This window comes from Embiotoca jacksoni, unplaced genomic scaffold, assembly GCF_022577435.1.
Source record: "Embiotoca jacksoni isolate LCO1_2020_lvr unplaced genomic scaffold, fEmbJac1.0.p SCAF_48, whole genome shotgun sequence".
Taxonomy (NCBI): domain Eukaryota; kingdom Metazoa; phylum Chordata; class Actinopteri; family Embiotocidae; genus Embiotoca; species Embiotoca jacksoni.
Genome location: NW_027185401.1, coordinates 1,946,022 through 1,969,176, shown reverse-complemented (window position 1 = coordinate 1,969,176; position 23,155 = coordinate 1,946,022). Strand labels below are relative to the sequence as shown.

Genomic DNA, 23,155 nt, shown 5'->3' with positions numbered 1-23,155 from the left:
AGAGAAACGTTCAGGCTGATACGAATATCATTGTACAACTAAACACAAACCATTCCTGTACTACTTTAGATAAACATGAACGTGCAGTTTTTTATCTAAACAAGCAGGTGTGTGAGATCCAGCTGGTTCAGGTCTGCATCTCCTGATCATTTATTTTGTGTATGAATCATTTTGTTTTAACTTGTGTCAGTGTCAAAGTAAACCTCTACCCCAGGGGTGTCAAACATACGGCCCGCAGGCCGGATCCGGCCCGCCAGGGGGTCCAGCTCGGCCCGCCGGATGACTTTGCTAAGTGTGAAAATTACAGAAAGACATAAATTGCATTTCTATGAGAATATGGAGGTTTATGAGAACAAACGTTTTGTTATTTTTGTTTTAATCGATCCAGTAATTGCTTCAAAAACAGCGTAAATGCGACGTCTGCTCCGGAGGAAGAAGCGCTCGGTGCCACAGGCAGCAGCGCTCGCTGCTCGCTTTGTGACGCGTTTGACGTCAAACGCGTCACAAAGCGAGGGAATCTGCAGAGGAGAGCCGGGGCAGATAAACAGTGGGCTGATGTCTGAGTTTTTGGTCTTTATGTTTCTAGTTTATTGTAGAAAGACCTTAAAACAAGGTTTATCATCCAAAAACCTTCACCAATGATTTAAACAAAGAGAAATATTGTTGTTATGTATGCGTTATTATGCTATGATTTTACTGGTCTGGCCCACCTGAGATCAAAGTGGGCAGTATGTGGCCCCTTAACTAAAATGAGTTTGACACCCCTGCTCTACGCTGATGACACTGTTGTTTACACACATGAACATACAGCAGATTGAGCTGCTCTGAAGCTACAAATGCTCAAAAACAACAATCATGCAGCTTTTTGATAAAACGGCTGAAGTCTGAATGCTGAAGAAATGAAGGGCGTGTTTATTATTAGTTTATTAGACGGGGGGAGCAGTGGAAACAGTTATTTCGAGTAAAGAAGGAAGACCAACGACAGAGAGGGGAGCTCATAACAGCTGCAGATATGAATCTGTTCTCTGTGGTTAGAAAAACCAAAAAAAACCTGTTGACTGCTAATGAAAACTTCCTTTCCTGCAGCAGACGGGCTGCGGGGGTTTCTGCTCTGCAGCCTCCACATTGTGGGTTTAATAAGACGTCGACAGTTACAATCGTTCACTCCGGTGGAAGAATGATTCCAGGAAGGAGCTGTGTTATTCATCGAAGAGAGAAACAGCTCAAACCGTAAATTAATATCGGAGAAATGAACTTTGACAGAGTAAAAGCAGAGACCAGAAACTTCCTGCTCTCTTTTTACGACCCGATATTTACAGTGTTTTTAGTCTGATAGAAATGACAAGAAAAAGTCTAAAAATGAATCTTGGAGAATAATAGTGACGAATCTTGGAGTGAGGTATTGGTGACATGGCATTTTTGCTCATGTCAAACCTGTTAATAAGGTTATGCTATTAATACAAAGAGCAACAGCGCACAAACCACACAGAGATAGAAACACAAACCACAGAGACAAACAAGTCATGACGTTTCACACGTTAACAAAACCTGGAACTTGTTCGGTGTTGGTTCACTTCAGGTCTCATTATTTTAGGTGCTAATAAAAACAAAGAAATGTACCCGTCAGAAGAGTCTGTACATGTTAGTGAATTTAATCAAATAAAATGTAATTAATTCACCTCACTACACACAGTGACCCACTTCTCTCCGGGAAATTTACGTTAAATTTTACCGCTGTAGCCGTCTGTGTTTCACTCATGACGTGTCACATGAATCTGGCATTATAATATATCTTTAAGCTTTTTAATTAATTTTCGCTTCATTTGGGATCAATGCTACACTGATGTGATTTTGTATCTAATCTGTATTCACAGTGTAAATGGAAGTTACAAAGCTGCAGTAAATCTCAATTAAAGTAGAGTTCATGAGGTCGGTGTTTATTTTATGTCATAGAGTTTTTCTGATCTGAGTCAAAATCACAGTTTATCAAGACATTTTGAGAAAAGACCATAACGTACAAACATATTTTAAAACATTTATGGAAAGATCATATGTAATTAATGTGTTTAGATTGTAATTTTTAGTGTATTTAAAATTAAGAAATGTATTGGAAATGGTGTTGTAGGTAGGTAGGTAGGTAGGTAGGTAGGTAGGTAGTTACTTTATTAATCCCCGAGGGGAATTTTTTTCGCCACAGCAGCATACAGAAGCAATAAGATAATAATAGAAATAATAGAATAAAATAATAGAATAGAATAGAATAGAATAGAATAGAATAGAATAGAATAGAATAGAATAGAATAGAATAATAGAAAAGCAATAACATAGCAGTAAATAGCAGTAAAAAATATAAAATACAAAATATAAAAAGCACAGTATATACAGTACAGTATATATGTATATATGTTATATTCAAACAAACCAAGACACACAGTCAACAGTGTTATTGTTATGTGATGGATTTTGCCAGAGGTGAGTTATTGTACAGTCTTATTGCTGTCGGCAGGAATGATCTCCTGTATCTGTCCTTGTGACAGCGGAGCTGGAGGAATCTTTTAGATCAGGGGTGGCCAACCAGTCAGAGACTAAGAGCCACATTTTTTACTGTGTTACCGCAAAGAGCCACATCATACACATGGGCACACATGAACATCACCCCATCCCTTCCTCTTACACACACACCTCTGCTCAGCCAAATTTATTGTGTGACATTATCATGTCACACACCAACATGATAATGACAGAAATTGACTCCTACAGTACTAAGACCACAGGCCAGTCATTTTCAACAATGAACATTGTGTGCACTGTCTCACACACACAAACTCTCAGTTCAACAAAGTCCACAAACAAAAACATAATAATTTACAATAGCGTTTTTCACTTACTATGCATGTTGCTTAGTGCGACTTCTGGCATTCCTTGCCTTGAACAATCCTCTTCAAATCTGGCTTGTATTCTGTTGTTGCCACTCGAAGCAATTCTTTCACATGGGTGTCAGTCAGAACAGATCGATGCTTTGATTTCACGTGTTTCAGGGTAGAAAACACAGACTCGCAGGCGTATGTTGACCCAAACATTGACAGTATCTTAAACGCAGCCCGTTTGACATTGGGGTATTTTTCCATTGGCACACTTTTCCAGAACTCAATGGTCCCTTCCCTTAAAGCAGGTTTCAGTTGGTCCTCCTCACAAAGATCGATCATCTCCAACTCAGCCGCGGCCTCATCTGTGACTAGCGGGGCTTTCAAACAGTCCGTCTCCGCATTAAATGGGTCGACGAGGAACGTAATCTGTGGCCTTTTCAGTTGTAGATCACGGAACCGGATGACAAAGCTTTCGTGCAGGTTTTCAACCAGTGTTGCATATCTGGCTCTTTGCTTATTCAGGGCGGTGCTGGTGACTTGCCCGCTGGCTTTTAGCAGAGTGGGAAAATGCGTTAAATCTCCCTTTTGAATATGCGCCTTGAACAGCTTCAGTTTGTTGACAAACGCAAACACACTTTGCACCAGGTCAGGCAGCATTTTTAACTTACCCCGCAGGGTCAGGTTCAGTCTGTCCAAGTGACACAGCATGTCGACCAAAAAGGCCAGATCCATAATCCACTCGACGTCCGAGAGCTCGGGATAGTCCTTGTCCTTCTCTTCCATGAACAGTTTCACGGCATCCAAAAGCTCAAAGAAGCGAGCGAGCACCTTGCCTTTTGACAGCCACCTCACAGTGCAGTGCAGCGGCAGGTCACCTGGAAGTCCTTGGTCCAGCTCAGCGATGAGATTCTTGAATTGCCTGTGGTTAAACGCATGTGTGCGGATGTAGTTGACGATTTCCATCACAGGCTTCATGACGTTGTCTAAATTCAATGATTTAGACATGAGTTGCTCCCTGTGGATGATGCAGTGGAAATTCCAAAACTCGGGAAATGTTTGGTCAGCTTTGCACAGCCCCACAAGTCCGTTCACAGATCCGATCATGGCTGGCGCTCCATCCGTGGCTACTGCAGTTAGCTTCGGTGCGGGCAGATTTGCTTTCGCAAATGCAGCCATCATTGTTTCTTTCACATCTATGCCACGGGTTCTGTCTTTTAATGGCACAACATCAAGGAGTTCTTCTTTGATCACACAATCTTTTGACACAGACCGTGCAAATATTGCCAGCTGAGACTCGTCTTGTATGTCACAACTCTCATCCAATGCGACACTAAAATACTCACATGCTTGAAGGTCAGAGTGCAACTGTGATTCAACAGCCGTGTTAATGTCCGATATTCTGTGTTCAACAGTGTGGCGGGACAGTTGGACGTCTGATACCATTCGTTTTAGTTTGTCGTTTTCAGGAGACAAGATTTCAACAACGTCACTGAGGCATTTTTTAACGAACTCCCCTTCATTGTATGGCTTTTTAGCCCATGCAATGTTCCAAGCCAGTTGATACGATGCAAGTGTGACAGTCTCTGAGTGCTTCGTAATTTTTTGGAAAAACTGTACCTGCTTTTCTGCCTGACTTTTCAAAGTGTCCAACTTGTGCTTGCGAAATTCTGTACCTTTTGGAAATTCCTTATCGATGTTAGCATGGAGCGAGCTGAAGTGGCGCTGAAGATTTGAAGCTTTGAAATGCGCTAATGACGTCTGACATATCAGGCAGAATGGCTCGCCATTACGTTCAACAAAAAAATATAAACTTTCCCACTCTGTTAAAAACGTCCTGTGTTCATCTTCATATTTTCGTTTAGCTGTGCATTTTTTCCTGCCATTTTGAGAGCGAAATTGACACTAATTGTTTACTTGAATGGGTTTGCCCCTCCTGCTTTGCGGAATTTCACCTCATGCGCGTTTGACGAAAATACCATATTGAACTCAAGCGAAGCGAACACGCACAAAAAAAAAACCCAGAAACACAAATGTTGATATGAACGTAAAAGAGCCGCATGAAACCAGGCAAAGAGCCGCATGCGGCTCGGGAGCCGCGGGTTGGCCAGGCCTGTTTTAGAGAAAGTGCTCCTCTGTCCCTGCAGCAGGTGGTGGAGAGGGTGGTCAGGATGATCCAATATGGATAATAGTTTGTTCAGCGTCCTCCTCTCCACCACCTTTTCCAGGCTGTCCAGTTTGTAGCCGACGATGGAGCCGGCCTTCTTAACCAGTTTGTTAAGTCTGTTGGTGTCACCGGCTCCAATGCTGCTCCCCCAGCAGACCACAGTGAAGTACAAAGCACTGGCCACAACAGATGGTAGAACATCTCCAACATCTTGCTGCACACATTGAAGGATCGAAGTTTCCTCAAGAAAAAGAGTCGACTCATCCCCTTCTTGTAGACAGCGTTGATGTTGGTCTTCCAGTTCAGTCTGTTGTCATGGAGACACCAGGTACTTGTACTCCTCCACCATGTCCATCTCCTCTCCCAGAACTCTCAGCGGTTGTGGAGCCGTCGTCTTCCTCCTGAAGTCGACCACCATCTCTCTGGTCTTGGCCACGTTCAGGAGCAGGTGATTTCTTCCCGCCCACTCCACAAAGTCCTCCACTACTGTCCTGTACTCGTCCTCCCGTCCATCCCTTATACACCGACCACTGCAGAGTCATCAGAGAACTTCTGCAGATGGCAGGACTCTGAGTTGTACTGGAAGTCAGTTGTGTATAAGATGAACAGGAAGGAAGACAGAACAGTTCCCTGAGGAGCTCCAGTACCACTGACCACCGTATCAGACAGCACACTGCCCAGACGGACAAACTGTGGTCCCCCTGGTTGTCTCTCTCTCCCCTTCAACCCAGTAATCTCCTTCATACCGGTCCACACCTCCCTCACGTTGTTCTGTTGGAGTTTGGCCTCCAGCTTCCTGCTGGAGGAGTCCTTGCACTCCCTGAGCTTCTCCTTCAGGTGGCGCTGCACTCTCCTGAGCTCCTCCCTGTCCCCAGACCTGAAGGCTGCTTTCTTCTTTTTAAGAAGAACTTTCAGGTCACTGGTGATCCACGGCTTATTGTTGGGGAAGCAGTGTACAGTCCGGGATGGTACGGTGGTGTGTTCACAGAATTTAATGTATTCTGTGATACAGTCCGTCCTGCTGTTGATGTCCTCCCCATGTGGTCCACACAGCACATCCCAGTCCGTGGACTCAAAGCAGTCCTGCAGGGCGTCTTTAGCCTCCTGTGTCCACCTCCTCACAGTCCTGGTGGTCACAGGCTGCCTCTGCACCAGGGGGACATACTTGGGAGTCAGCAGGACCAGGTTGTGGTCTGATCTACCAAGGGGGGGGGGGCAGTAGTACTGTATGCATCCATGGCATTAGCATACAGTAAGTCCAGAGTTTTATTGTTCCGTGTGGGGCAGTTAACATACTGGTGCAAAGTTGGCAGTACTTTATCCAGACTGGTTAAAGTCTCCAGTAACTGCCAAAAATGCAACGGGATGCTTAGTCTGCAGTTTGGACACGGTGGAGTAGATGGTGTCCACTGCTGCCTCTACGTCAGCTGATGGAGGAACGTACACAGCGATAACAATGGCGGACGTGAACTCCCTCGGCAAATAATACGGGCGCATCCCCACGGCTAGAAGTTCAATGTCCGGGATACAGAAACGTTCCTTCACACACGTGGTCGGGATTGCACCACCTCTCGTTCACATAGACTGCAATCCCTCCACCTTTCTTCTTGCCGCTCCGAACAACGTCTCCGTCCGCCCGAACAGTCCTGAAGCCGGGTACGGCCGCGCTGTGGTCCGGGAGATGTGAGTGCAGCCACGTCTCGGTGAAACACATGATGCTGCACTCCCGGTACTCTCTCTGGGTCTTTACCAGCGCGCCGAGCTCGTACGTCTTGTTGGCCAACGACCTCACATTCCCCATTAAGATCTCCGGTACCGCTGGTTTATATTTCCTCCTTTTCGCCTTCAGCTTAGCTCCAGCTCTGCAACCCCGACGTCTTCTCAGAAGTTCGTCCGGGATCTCAGGCCTCGCTCCGGGCAGCAGCAGTAGGGGCCTACTCAGCGATCAGCTGATCACGAGAGTAAACAATAACAATGGCCCCAGCCAGAAACGTGGAAAAATTACGGTCCATTGTCTGACCTTTAACTTAAAATCCTCCTGATGATAAAATATCAGTGTCGCTGCTCATTCTGTCAAATCCATCACATAAACCCAGCGGAAGTTTCAGCTGGAAGTTGTGAGGTTTTACATTTAAAGGGATAGTTTCCTCACAAATGTTCCAGTAATGAATGAAAGCAGTTAAAATCCTTCACAGAGCAGGTTTACTGTGGAATATGTAACATGTTCCTGAAGGTCACACGATCAGCTTCTCTGTCACTGGAACAGACAGGAAACTAAAACACTGACCTTCATCTAAATATCATACAGTGATAAAACAAAACAAAACAAACAATATTCACGAGTCCCGTCTTGGACAACCAAACGTACCAGACAGCATATCGAACAAGAACAAACTTAATACGAGTGTTTAGTCATTTTCTTACCTGAAAATACAAATAAAAGTAGAATCGATTGAGTATCTGCGTTTCTAACGTCCGTCCCAACGGTCTCGCTGGGTCGACTGGGTCGACCGAACTGTTGTAAAGGAGCACAGCGGCCTTCATTGAGATCTTGTTGACGCTACTGCCATCTGCTGGCGAACATTAACATCTATGAAGGGTATTTTTGTGTCTTTCTAATGCAAGCAAATGAAATAATAGTTTTAAAAGTAAATTTCTGGCACTGCAATCACAAATCAAGTTTGTAAGGAAAACATATATAAACTGAGAATAAAATTATTGCATTGCCAACAAATTTGCTCTTAAAGTTTTGATAGTTTTGGTCACAGATGAAGAATTTTGCTCGTGAAACTAGAATTCTTTTGGCTGAAATTTAAAACCTTCACTCTCAAGTCAAAAGCATTGTTGAAGGTTAAGTTGGATGTAGTGGGCGGGGCCAACGCTGGAGACGGGAGTTTCTATTGGTCAGACTGAATCTGGGGGAAAATATTTGTTTCGGATTTTAACTGCTTTCATTCAAAACTGGAACATTTGTGAGGAAACTATCCCTTTAAATGTAAAACCTCACAACTTCCAGCTGAAACTTCCGCTGGGTTTATGTGATGGATTTGACAGAATGAGCAGCGACACTGATATTTTATCATCAGGAGGATTTTTGTTGCCGTCTGTGTCTTCAATAAAGAAGCAAAGAGAGGCGGCGCCATCTTGAGGCGAGTCACCGCAAGTACAACGAGATCCAGACGACTCGTTGGAGATGAATTTCACATCAGCTGGAAGGTGGAGGAGACAAAAAAAAAAGAAGAAGCTGCAGTCGACTCTGTTTCCAGCAGAATCTCTGACGGCTTCGTTTCCACGAACTCATAAATCAAAACAGAACTTTATTTAAAATGTGAGAGCAGATTATAAAGTTTGAAACATGTCGGACTGAATCTGAGGGAAAATATTTGTTTCGTGGAAACAACGTGAACAACATGACGATCAAAATCTGTGATGTTAGAAGAGAGAAAAGAATTCAAATCAATAGAATTTAATTTACTTTATTAAATAAATTTAAATCCATCAGTTCAATCAGTTTCTGAGGAGCTGTGAGGATTTGTAGTTTTGTATTTTAAACATCAGATAACAGTCCGTGTTATAAACTCACCACCAACCTGAATGTTTTTCAGTGTTTCTGCATCATGTGACCCAGATTTTTTTTTCTTTTTTTTTCAAATCCAGACGATGAAACCTCACGAGCAGCTTCAGCCGAGCTGTCAATCAGCAGCAGCAGTCTTATCTTTGTGCTGCAGGGGCTGATGGGAGGGTTTTGAGGACCTGTTAGAAACCACGTGTCCCTCGTCTGGTCTCTCACGGCTCGTCCTCGTTCGTCCTCGGCTGCGTCGGAGCGTCACTTCTCTCCAGGTTCACCAGAAGGAAACGCCGCCGCACCGAAGAAACGAAATGTTTTTCCTCCCGGCTGCTGCTCTGTGCTGTCTGTGTTCAGGTGAGTGTTTTCCAGCCAATCGGGAGCCGGCAAACTTCACCTTTAACTAACGCCGTCACGCTGACCTTCATCTGTCCGTCCGTGTCTCCACAGCGCTGGTTGCCATGGCAGCAGAGCTCATTCAGGATGATTTAACTCTGACCAGGAAAGTTGGAGACAAAGTCTCATTCAGCTGTAAACAAACTGACCAGTGTGGTAGTAATCATGTGTGGTGGTACCAGAAGAAAGAAACAGAAACATTCAGAGTGATTCTTTATATTCATAGGTTCAATGGAGAAATAGAATACAGGAACAATCATCCTCAGAAAGATGATTTCTCTTCAGTGAATAAAGAGAACGGCTGCGTCCTGCAGATCCAGAACGTTAAACTCCATCATTCAGCCACCTACTACTGCTCCTGTTGGAAGTCTTCGTACCCACAGTGAGAAATGATCCCTGCAGCCTGAACAAAAACCAGCAGATGTCAAACAGTGTTTGTGACAGGAAGAGAGCAGTAAACCACAGCTCAGGTTCACATTTCACCTCCATCTCACAAACAGACTGAGCTGAGGGAAGTTTTTCTTTACTGCTGTCAGAACTTATTTTAGATTTATTTCATTTGGTTTTCAGCAGCTTTCAAGATAAAAACAAGAGAAAGTTGATGGTAAAGTTGCATGAATTTGAATTATTGTTTTTAACTGGGACCTTTTTTTGAAGTACGACCATCACTTCCTTTGATAATCAGCAAACTGCACATCACAGAAATATTTTTGTTCTCATTTTTATTTTCTGAAGTTAAAGAACCATTAGTTGGGTTAAAATGTCAAATAAAAAGTGCTGAGTCAGAAAAGTGACGTAGTTTTACATCAGAGTCTGTGACTATATTATTGAACACACAGGCTGCATCTTCTGTAAATATAAGTACTTTAAATCTTATTTTTTAGCGACAACCATAACGGGAGTCTTTATGTTTTCAGGTTCCTTCACCGACACGTGAACGCGATATCTCAAGAATGCCTCCAGAGAACTTCTTCAAACTTGGTACAAACGTTTACCGGGCTAAAGGATGAATTACAACTTGATTTTGGTGGTCAAGGGTCAAAGGTCAAAGTTAATGTGACCTCATGTCTTTCCTATCCCGTCATCCCATTCTTGTCACTTTGAATTTCAGAACGCTTTGAAGGAATTTCTTCAAATTTGGATAAAATCAGCACCTGTACTCAAGGATTTTGGGGGTCACAGGTCAAAGGTCAAGGTCACTGTCAGCTCACTTTGATCCATCCTCATGAATATAATACGTCATGAATGCCTGGAGGTAGTTTCTTCACATGTTGCACAAAGGTTCACTACAACAACGATAAACTGACTGGAAGGTCAAAGGTCAAGGTCACTGTGACCTCACGTCCATCTTATCCATCAGAAGAAGAGACAGTCATGTTGATATGAACCTGAAAGAAACACATCATGGAGCTGAAATATGACACTTTGGACTCGTTCACTTCATCTGACACGTTCAGCAGAAGACAGGTTTTTGTATCAGTCTGTTTCACTGTGGAAGGTTTGGATCTTTGGCTCTGGAACTAAACTGTATGTAACAGGTAAGAACAAACATTTATTTTGCTTCAGCTATTTTATTGTAGAAACTGAAAATGTGTTTAAAGTCAGTTTCTGCTGCTTCGGGCTTCACAGGTTATTTTTTTTAACAGATAGCAGAGAATTCATCTTGCAGACATTGTTACATAAGAAAAAATCTATAATCTCTGAAAATATGTTTGAATCTCCCATAACAACTAAATCTTTTTATTTTTCTCTGCGTGAGAATGAAATTATCCACAAAAAGTGACATTTTAGTTTTGTTAGGAATATTTAGTGTTTGATTATCTGCGTAGTTCTAAATCATCACTTGACTTTTGAAAACAAGATGAGATTTATGGTAAATTTAATTTAATATTGTATTGTTCTTCTAAATATATAAGAAAGTACACGTTTTAAATCATCGTGTCGGATAGTTAATGAATATCTTAATGAATATTTAACTGTTTAATCATCTCAGTAGTTTTGTGTCATCTCTTGATGTTTTGGAAAAACAAGATATATTTTATTTATTATATACACATATATATACATAGTATTTTGTGTTAAGTTAAAATTTCGTAAAAACAATTATGAAACAAAACTACAAAAAGTAAAACTTGTAATGAATTGTCAATTAGTAGCTTAATTGTTAATATTGAATCCTGTTGGTACTAATAAAGTAAACATTTCTGTTAATTGTTTTGGACAGATAATTAATATCTTAATGAATATTAACTGTTTGATTATCTCAGTAGTTTTGAGTCATCTCTTGAAGTTTTGGAAAAACAAAATTATACTTTATTTTAAATTTAAGTTAAAGTTTAATTTTTTTAAAAGAAATTTTAAGAAAACTATAGATATATATTCATTTTGTCGGATAGTCAATAAGTAGCTTAATTGTTGACGTTAAATTCTTGATAATTATTTGTTACATGAAGGTACAACTTTAATGTGAAAATACATGAATATAGAAATGTAATAAATATATATGCATTTTAAATATATATATATTTGCAAATATAAAAAGGTGATATATAAATGAACATATTTTATTACTTTAATTTTCAATTTCAGAATAATGTCTTACATAACACCACTTAAAATTGTTATGAAATATAATTATCTAAACTGTATTGGTGTTTTGATGTGTTTAACAGTTAAAGTTAATGGTGCTAAATATTTAAAGTGCAACACAATGTTTTAAATCAAATAACAATGTTTCTTTTATGAGAGACAACGACAGAAACTTTTATATTTACCTTTATATTGAAGAAATATTTTCCATTGATTTCATGTAAATTCAATTATATATCATTAAGTTACATTAAAGTATTTGGTAAAATAATAACCGTGCAAATAAAGCTGTAATATGATTTAATGTTTCAAACATTTTCAGTCTTCTACATGTGACACTTGAATACATGAATTGATGATTGTGTCTGATATGAAGGTGAACACAGTATGTAGTGAACTTTGTGCTGTATTGATGAGTAGTTTATTGATCAGAGTCCATGTAGTTTCCAGGATCAGACTGAATGCAGTGCTGGAAGCTGCTGTTGACTGTGTCACTGTGTGTCTGTGCTGCTTGTTGCTGCTGTCAAACTTCAGATAAGCCGGTGGTGAAGCCGGAGGTAATCATGTACCCAGCAGCATGCAGAGCCCACCTGGAGGGGAGGACCTTCCTGCTGTGTCTGGCCTCAGCCATGTTTCCTCCTGAGGTCCAGTTCTCCTGGAAAAGACAGAAGAAGAACGACTTGCTGGAGGAGCTTCTCTCTTCTGAGGGAGAACAGCTGGAGCTCAGAGAGCCGGGACGCACCGCCTCCATCAGGGTGGTTGATCAGGATGATCTCCACACCTTTAAATACCACTGTTACGTCAAGCATGAGTCGAACCAGAGAGAAGGTAATGAAGGCTTGGTGACTGTGTTCAGCAGGGTTTCAGCTTCATGTGGAGACTCTGTCAAAGAGGACGGACATGTCTCACTGCAGCTCCAAACATCTGTCTCCATTTTATTTGAGAGGTTCCCTCCAGAGACAGAACCAACAGACCCTCCACCTCTGCAGCAAGCTGACTGTAAGATCACCTGCTGTCGGTGTAGGGGTCATATTAATGCTTGGTCAGGTCCTGAAGGGTCTTTGAGCTTTCAGTCAAACTGTAGTGGACACGTGTCTTCTTGTAAAACTGGTCGTCCCACCAGGAAAAATTAAAGCGACGTAAAAATGAATGATATTCTCAAGAAACGTATATATTTGAACAGACTGTGGAGAGATGAATGACCTGTCTGTCTGTCTTTCTGTCTGTCTGTCAGTGTCCTTCCAGTCTCTGTGCAGGGTGAAGCTGCTCTGCGTGTTGTACACAGTGCTGATAGTGAAGAGTCTGGTGTACTGCTGTGGACTTTCTCTGATGACGAGCCTGAGAAACAAGAGACCGTCCACCAACTGAACACATGCTCGCTGATTGTTTTCTGCTCGTCTTTTACCACCAACAAATATCATCAACTCATCTAAATTTGTAACTTTGATCAGTGTTCAGAAATTTTAAAATGGGACTAGTGTGGTTGGTTGAAATGTGGAGTTAGATACAGTTGGAGAAGTTTGACTTCAATTTAATTCCAAGTTTAGACGCTTTATTTGCTGCCTTGTTGATGTTTTAGCACTTAATATTTCTTTCGTCTCGATCTTACTTTTAATTATGCTCAGCGTTGTAGGTTCCTCTCATTTCTGCAGTACAATATTCTCTATAAACTGAAAAATATCATTGTTGTTGTTTTTATCTATGCTTGTAGTAGTTTACTGTGATTGTACGAAAATGATCTCACATCCAAAACTTCAGTAAAAAAAAAAAAAGGCTGATACGGATCTCGCTCTTTCTTTTGTCTTTTCAAACAGTTATTCTAAACATACAAAAACACAAATACACATAAATCTTTAAAATTATTGTCCCTCTGCTCTGAGTGTTATTTTCTAATTCAATAATAAAGAAATTTCAACTATTATCTGTCAGGTATTTTTAACAGTATATCTCTCGTTTTTCATGTAGTAACCTCAATTAGGAATAAATCAATTATATTTTCTGTCTTCATAAAATTAAGTTTTGAAGAATTTTTGTAAATGATATAAACTGAACAATCACAGCCTCAATAGTTTAACTCTGATTTTAAATAACATTTAATACATTCTCACAGAATGTCCCGAAGAAAATCTAAAAGAATACAAATAAAAATAAACATCAGGGTCAACAAAGTTAAATACAGATCTTCGTTTAGTTTGGTTGTAGATTATCTTTTATAACTGTATTACAGTGCGGATGTAAACCTCTACGCTGATGACACTGTTGTTTACACGAGTGAACAAACAGCAGGGGGATGAAAACATGATGGGTGGTTTTAATCTTTTCATGAATTAGTTTCATTTAATATATTCATGCAACACATTTCAAAAAAGGGAAACACAAACTGGCAATAATGTTTTATAGGAAACTACTGACAACACTATTTCCAATAAATTTCTTAATTTGAAATATACTAAAAATTACAATCTAAAACATTAATTAAATGTGATCTTTACATAAATGTTTTAAAATATGTTTGTATGTTATGCTCTTTTCTCAAAATGTCTTGATAAACTGTGATTTTGACTCAGATCAGAAAAACTCTATAACATAAAATGAACACCGACCTCATGAACTCTACTTTAATTGAGATTTACTGCAGCTTTGTAACTTCCATTTACACTGTGAATACAGATCAGATACAAAATCACATCAGTGTAGCATTGATCCCAAATGAAGCGAAAATGACTTAATAAGCTTAAAGATACATCATAATGCCAGAATCATGTGACACGTCATGAGTGAAACACAGACGGCTACAGCGGTAAAAAATAAACATAAATTTCCTGGAGAGAAGTGGGTTAATGTGTGTAGTGAGGTGAATTAATTAAAAAAAAATTGATTAAACTCACTAACATGTACAAACTCTTTTGATGGGTTAATTTCAATGTTTTTATAGCACCTAAAATAATGAGGCCTGAAGTGAACCAACACCGAACAAGTTACAGGTTTTGTTAACGTATGAAACGTCATGACTTGTTTGTCTCTGTGGTTTGTGTTTCTGTTGAAAAGGCCGGGCTCACTTGGACTATTCCGCCACACCCCCTCGGAGTGGTACGTTCCACCGCTCACGTGTGAACCAGCTCACCTGTGCAGGGCAGCTCTCTCCTGCTACAATATGCTGGAGGTGGTAGTCGTGAATGTGTGTTACAGCGTTTGAAGACTTCATGTGTGCGTCCTTTGACTTGTAAGTAGTGATGGTGAGATGAAGCCTCATGAGGCATCGAACCACTTCAGCCAATTGGTTCGAGAAAGGGTTCATTTCTCGAAGCTTCATGTGCACACGAAACCACCTACTGGCCAAGTGTATAATCACAGGCAGCTGTATCTGAACCACATGTGATGCATTGAATTTTTGTGTCTGTTATGGCTGTTGGGAATGACTATGAATTACAAAAATGTATGACCAAATAATTTCTGTACATAAATTATCACATATGTGCATAATAAAATATTTTTTGAATATATTCTGTGTGTGTAAATTTTCCCAAAATGGTAGTATCTGATGATATGGCAGGTTGTGTAATCATGTTTTTCTGTCACTTTAGGAAAATGGCATGGGCTTAAGCAGGCAGAGGACAGTGGAAGTGCTTGTGGAACTAGGAAGAGGGGACTGAATATGCTTGTGTAACTTGGACAATGATGTACAGGACAGGGGACATTTTATTCATTTTTATTCAGAAATAACAGTTTCTCAACAGTTTTTGGTTTTAAACGATTCCTTTTTTTTGACACAACCTCTCCGGCCTTTGAAAACACCCTTTCACAGGGTACAGAAGATGCTGGCGTGCACAAAAACGCAAGAGCAAGTCTATATAAATTTGGATACAGTAATTTTTGCCTCTCCCAGTTCTCCAGAGGGTTTTCCAGCCTGTTTATATTTGGCTCTGAAAGGTAGCGCTGGACCTCCACAGTGGCATCTGCTGTCACATTTTGAGTCTTCCGTGCCTCCATGACGCTGGTGTCTAAACGATGCCACAGTTTGCTACCTAAGAGGAAACCACAGATCATGTTACTAAGTGTTCTCATAGGAATAATTGATCTCAAAATGTAAAATAATAGATTACCTCCTGTGACATCATGAGAGGTGGAAGCCTGGGGGATTTCCTCTCTGCTTTGTTTTGACCGTATAATGGTGGCACACTCGGAGGTCAGTCGTTTTATTGCTTCGGTGGCTTTTGTTTGGCTGAAAAATCCTATTGCTTTAAATCGGGGTTCCAGGAGGGTAGCAAGAGACACGATGCTCGTCGACTGCAAAGTGTACAGCTTCTCCCGGAGTTGCCTGATGAGCTGGTCTCCCATTTCCAACGCTGCTGCAGGTGCCGGCTTTGTTATTTCCTCCTGAAGGGTGTGCTCCAGCATCTTCACGAGGGGGACAACTTTGGAGACAGACACATTTTCCTCTGCCGACAGCTCTACGGTGGCATCGTAGAAGGGAGACAGCAAAGAAAGGCACCCTCCAACAATGTTGAACTCTTCTGATGTTAGGAAGGGGATGTCATGTTGTAACCCAGCTAACGCTGCTCCTACTGGCTCCCTTTGCTCCACCAAACGTTGCAGCATCAAATATGTGCTGCTCCATCTGGTCTCCACTTCTTGCATTGGCTTCATGTTTGCCATTCCCAGATGAAGTTGCACTTGTGTAAGCTTCTCCTTTAAAGATACAGATGAGTAGGCCATTAAATCACTGCAGTAGGAACACAGACAAACTATTAGCGTTATTAGAAATTGAAATAAAGGGAAAGAGCATACCTTAGCAGTGGTGCTGCTTCTAAAGAAGCCAACCAGCTTCCGTGCTTTGGCCCGGATTCCAGAGAGCGCAGGCTGCTGGTCAAGTGCCTTCTTCACTATCAGATTCAGTGTGTGTGCAATGCAAATATGGTGCCGAAGCTTCAGCTCTCTCACACAGCCAACCATATTGGGAGCACCATCAGTGACCATACATGTCACCTTATTAGCGATTCCCCATTCCTCCATCAGGGAGGCTTTCACACGAGCTATATTTTCAGCAGTGTGTGATTGGGGGAATGCCTGCACTCCTAACAGCACTGAACTGAGTGTGGTTTTCTCACCCACAAAATGGCATGTTACAGCCAGGTAGGCATCCATATTGATGGATGTCCACATGTCAGAAGTAAGGCTAACAGCAGCCACCTTTTCCACTTTAGCCTTCTCCTTAGCTGACTCATACTTGGACTCCACCGTGGCCTTCAGAGCCTAAAGGAAAAAATATATAGTGCTGAACTGTGAGATACAATAAAGTACTCATTTGTTTCATGCATGCACCCATACATACCTGCCTTGTAGGGAGAACATAATTAGGATCCAGTTTGGACACAAATGCCCTGAATCCAACATCATCCACAATACTGAAGGACTGAGTGTCCTTCACTATCATGGAGACGAGGGCTTCATCCAGCTCTTGTTTTCTGGTGGCTGGTTAAAAGAGAATAAATACAGTGTCTGTTACCTGTCTTTATTTACACAATAAACAAAAGTGAACAGGGAAAAATTGTGATGGTGCATTTGTAATATTGTAATGACTTACCTTGGCTGGGTGAAGCTCCAGTTTCCTCCTTATTCTCATGCAAGGCACGGTAACGCCTCAGCATGGATGAGGTGTTGTTATTGTACCCCAACTCCTTGGAGCACAATAAACACCTCACCTTTGAATAAAATAAGAAACTGTGAAAAATACAGTTCTTGATAAGCAAACCTAATGTGTCTGAAATAGAGTTAGATTTAGCTTATTAGGAGTTATTAAATCAAAGTGTTCCCACACAGGGGAAATCCTCCTCTTCCTAGCTGGCTCCATCTTATCACCTCCTTCTCTCCTCACTCTCCTAAATCTCCAAACTATCTCTCTCTCTCTAACTTCTCCAAACTATCTCTCTCTCTCTAAACTCTCCAAACTATCCAAACTCTCAACTGACCTCAACTCTCCACCAACAACCCACATTTTGAACGGAGCCTGAGGGGTTTATATTGCTGTCAAACCTCCCGGCAAAATCTGAACCACTTCCCGAAGCAGTCACGTGGTACAGCCGGGCAGCGAGGCTTCGGACGTCATCATTTTTGGCTCCTCCCCTAAATGAAGCAAGCCTCGACACGCGCTTCGAGGAAACGCCCCCTCCGTTACTCGACACACTTCGAAGCGTCGGCACATCTCGTAACATCACTAGTAGTCGTCCTTCATCATGTTGTTTGTTGTAGCCTGTAATGCCGAGTGCTAGCGCAATGCAGCATCCATTCATTCTGCACACGTGGCTTAATTAACACTGCATGCTTTCTTCAGCGCTCTGTTGAGATCTTGTTTAGTTCATCACTGACGTATGATATGTGTTCCTGAGTCTCATTGTTTCAAGTATTCTGACTGTGTTTTTGTTCCTTGAATCGATGTCAACACTTTGTGTTAGTTATGCCACACGGCGTCGAGTTGCCATTAACTTATTCTTTATTAAGTTACATTATTCTTACGTTGTGTGTTCTTCTTCTGTTTCAGAACCACACAAACACACTAACCCACGAATGTGAGCAAACCCCCTCCGTTCTGGGTGACTAACTAAGTTGAATAAAAGTTCTTTCACTGGAACCTCTGGACTCAGTAGTGATTTGACCAGTCACTTCAGTGGTGGGCTGTGATTTCTGGAACCCCAGTTTATTATCGAGGCCACAGTCAGCCAATCTCTTCGTTTCAGTGAATACAGATCAGACACAAAATCACATCAGTGTAGCATTGATCCCAAATGAAGCGAAAATGACTTAATAAGCTTAAAGATATGTTATAATGCAAGAATCATGTGACACGTCATGAGTGAAACACAGACGGCTACAGCGGTAAAATTTAACATATATTTCCCGGAGAGAAGTGGGTCAATGTGTGTAGTGAGGTGAATTAATTACATTTTATTGGATTAAACTCACTAACATGTACAGACTCTTTTGACGGGTAAATTTCTTTATTTTTATGAGCACCTAAAATAATGAGACCTGAAGTGAACCAACACCGAACAAGTTCCAGGTTTTGTTAACGTGTGAAACGTCATGACTTGTTTGTCTCTGTGGTTTGTGTTTCTGTCTCTGTGTGGTTTGTGCGCTGTTGCTCTTTGTATTAATAGCGTAGCCTTATTAACAGGTTTGACATGAACAAAAATGCCATGTCACCAACACCTCACTCCAAGATTCGTCACTATTATTCTCCAAGATTCATTTTTAGACTTTTTCTTGTCATTTCTATCAGACTAAAAACACTGTAAATATCGGGTCATAAAAAGAGAGCAGGAAGTTTATGGTCTCTGCTTTTACTCCGTCAAAGTTCATTTCTCCGATCTCAATTTACGGTTTGAGCTGTTTCTCTCTTCGATGAATAACACAGCTCCTTCCTGGAATCATTCTTCCACCGGAGTGAACGGTTGTAACTGTCGACGTCTTATTAAACCCACAATGTGGAGGCTGCAGAGCAGAAACCCCCGCAGCCCGTCTGCTGCAGGAAAGGAAGTTTTCATTAGCAGTCAACAGTTTTTTTTTGGTTTTTCTAACCACAGAGAACAGATTCATATCTGCAGCTGTTATGAGCTCCCCTCTCTGTCGTTGGTCTTCCTTCTTTACTCGAAATAACTTTTTCCACTGCGCCCCCCGTCTGCCAAGAGTTGAAACTGAACGTGATCGCCCACCTGAAGCTCGGGGCACGTTAGTTTTACACTTGACATTAATGCAGAAGTACTTCGGTACATCACAAAATGACCTGGAGGTTTTTACACCTTTTTATAGTTAAATTATGAAACAACAGAACAGGAGAGAACGTACACATATACAAAAATTAAATTACCCCACTGTCCGAGCTGAATCACATGAATATACAACAAAACAAAAAAAGGAGAGATTTACGAAGAAAGAAAATGCAACACGAGAAAATTAAACTCAATCTACTCTATTTCAAGTTATCGCTATCAATGAGTGATTAAGATTCATGAATTAATTGACCCAGTAAGAGGAACATCAAAGTGCACTTTCAGTTGTCAACTTTAAACAAATTCACCTCATAAGTTCCACTGACACACCAACCTACTGGGAATTAAACTGATTCTCTACTACTAATAAACACGCCCTTCATTTCTTCAGCATTCAGACTTCAGCCCTGATTTATCAAAAAGCTGCATGATTGTTGTTTTTGAGCATTTGTAGCTTCAGAGCAGCTCAATCTGCTGTATGTTCATGTGTGTAAACAACAGTGTCATCAGCGTAGAGCAGGGGTGTCAAACTCATTTTAGTTAAGGGGCCACATACTGCCCACTTTGATCTCAGGTGGGCCAGACCAGTAAAATCATAGCATAATAACGCATACATAACAACAATATTTCTCTTTGTTTAAACCATTGGTGAAGGTTTTTGGATGATAAACCCTGTTTTAAGGTCTTTCTACAATAAACTAGAAACATAAAGACCAAAAACTCAGACATCAGCCCACTGTTTATCTGCCCTGGCTCTCCTCTGCAGATTCCCTCGCTTTGTGACGCGTTTGACGTCAAACGCGTCACAAAGCGAGCAGCGAGCGCTGCTGCCTGTGGCACCGAGCGCTTCTTCCTCCGGAGCAGACGTCGCATTTACGCTGTTTTTGAAGCAATTACTGGATCGATTAAAACAAAAATAACACAACGTTTGTACTCATAAACCTCCATATTCTCATAGAAATGCAATTTATGTCTTTCTGTAATTTTCACACTTCGCAAAGTCATCCGGCGGGCCGAGCTGGACCCGCTGGTGGGCTGGATCCGGCCCGCGGGCCGTATGTTTGACACCCCTGGCGTAGAGGTTTACTTTGACACTGACACAAGTTAAAACAAAATGATTCATACACAAAATAAATGATCAGCAAATGCAGACCTGAACCAGCTGGATCTCACACACCTGCTTGTTTAGATAAAAAACTGCGTGTTCATGTTTATCTAAAATAGTACAGGAATGGTTTGTGTTTAGTTGTACAATGATATTCGTATCAGCCTGAACGTTTCTCTTTTTTTTACTTCAGTTTTGGATGGGAGAGAATTTATATGCAATCACGGTAAATTACTGTAAGCAGAGACCTGAAACAATAATGTTTTTTTGTTAGTTTATTGAGAATATTGTACTGAATAAATGAGAGGAACCTACAACCTACAATATTTAAAAATAAGAACAAGACGAAAGAAATGTTAACTGCTAAAATACCAACAAGGCAGCTAAAAATTCAGCTTAATTTCACGTTTTGTTTGTCACACTTTAAGTTTTTAAAAACATTTGGACAACTCTATCCAAGTCCACATTTAAACCAACCACACGTCAAAAATAAAATTTCTGAACACTGATTAAAGTTATATTTAAGATGACCAGTCAGCGAGCATGTGTTCAGTTGGTGGACGGTCTCTTGTTTCTCAGGCTCGTCATCAGAGAAAGTCCACAGCAGTACACCAGACTCTTCACTATCAGCACTGTGTACAACACGCAGAGCAGCTTCACCCTGCGCAGAGACTGGAAGGACACTGACAGACAGACAGAAAGACAGACAGACAGGTCATTCATCTCTCCACAGTCTGTTCAAATATATACATTTCTTTAGTATATCATTCAATTTTTAATCGCTTTAACATTTCCTGGCGGGACAACCAGTTTTACAAGAAGACACGTGTCCACTACAGTTTGACTGAAAGCTCAAAGACCCTTCAGGACCTGACCAAGCTTTAATATGACCCCTACACCGACAGCAGGGTGATCTTACAGTCAGCTGTTGGTTCTGTCTGTGGAGGATCGGTGGTTGCTGGAGCTGGAACCTCTGAAATAAAATGGAGACAGATGTTTGGAGCTGCAGTGAGACATGTCTGTCCTCTTTGACAGAGTCTCCACATGAAGCTGAAACCCTGCTGAACACAGTCACCAAGCCTTCATTACCTTCTCTCTGGTTCGACTCATGCTTGACGTAACAGTGGTATTTAAAGGTGTGGAGATCATCCTGATCAACCACCCTGATGGAGGCGGTGCGTCCCGGCTCTCTGAGCTCCAGCTGTTCTCCCTCAGAAGTAAGAAGCTTCTCCAGCAAGTCGTTCTTCTTCTGTCTTTTCCAGGAGAACTGGACCTCAGGAGGAAACATGGCTGAGGCCAGACACAGCAGGAAGGTCCTCCCCTCCAGGTGGGCTCTGCATGCTGCTGGGTACATGATTACCTCCGGCTTCACCACCGGCTTATCTGAAGTTTGACAGCAGCAACAAGCAGCACAGACACACAGTGACACAGTCAACAGCAGCTTCCAGCACTGCATTCAGTCTGATCCTGGAAACTACATGGACTCTGATCAATAAACTACTCATCAATACAGCACAAAGTTCACTACATACTGTGTTCACCTTCATATCAGACACAATCATCACTTCATGTATTCAAGTGTCACATGTAGAAGACTGAAAATGTTTGAAACATTAAATCATATTACAGTTTTATTGGCACGGTTATTATTTTACCAAATACTTTAATGTAACTTAATGAAATACAATGAAATTTACATGAAATCAATGGAAAATATTTCTTCAATATAAAGGTAAATATAAAAATTTCTGTAGTTGCCTCTAAAGAGAGAAACATTGTTATTTGATTTAAAACATTGTGTTGCACTTTAAATATTTAGCACCATTAACTTTAACTGTTAAACACATCAAAACACCAATAAGTTTTAGATAATTATATTTCATAACAATTTTAAGTGGTGTTATGTAAGACATTATTCTGAAATTGAAAATTCAAGTAATAAAATGAGTTCATTTAAATACCACCTTTTACATTTGCAAAAATATATATTTTTAAAATGCATATATATTTATTACATTTTTATAGTAATGTATTTTCACGTTAAAGTTGTACCTTCATATAACAAATAGTTAACAAGAATTTAATGTTAACAATTTAGCTATTTATTGACTGTGCGATAAAATTAACATATATCCGTACTTTTCTTAATAATATTTTTAAAAACATGAAACTTTAACTTAAACTTAAAATAAAGTATAATATTGGTTTTCCAAAACTTCAAGAAATGACTCAAAACGACTGAGATGATCAAACAGTTAATATTCATTGAGATATTAATTATCTGTCCAAAACAATTAACAGAAATTTTTACTTTATTATTAACAACAGGATTTCATGTGAACAATTAAGCTACTAATTGATGATTGATTACAATTCTTACTTTTCATAGTTCTGTTTCTTAATTGTTTTTACGAAAAAACAAAATACTATATTTATATAATAAATAAAATATATCTTGTTTTTCCAAAACATCAAGAGATGACAGAAAACTACTGAGATGATTAAACAGTTAATATTCATTAAGATGTTCATTAACTATCTGACACGATGATTTAAAACGTGTACTTTCTTATACATTTAGAAGAACAATACAATATTAAATTAAATTTATTATAAATCTCATCTTGTTTTCAAAAGTCAAGTGATGATTTAGAACTACGCAGATAATCAAACACTAAATATTCCTACCAAAACTAAAATATC

General features: G+C 40.4%; 1 protein-coding gene across 4 annotated transcripts in view; it reads right to left on the bottom strand.

Annotated features, from left to right (window-relative positions):
- Positions 1-23,155, bottom strand: part of LOC138210754 (immunoglobulin lambda-1 light chain-like) — a 91,397-nt gene that overhangs the window by 45,484 nt on the left and 22,758 nt on the right. The window lies entirely within an intron of this gene.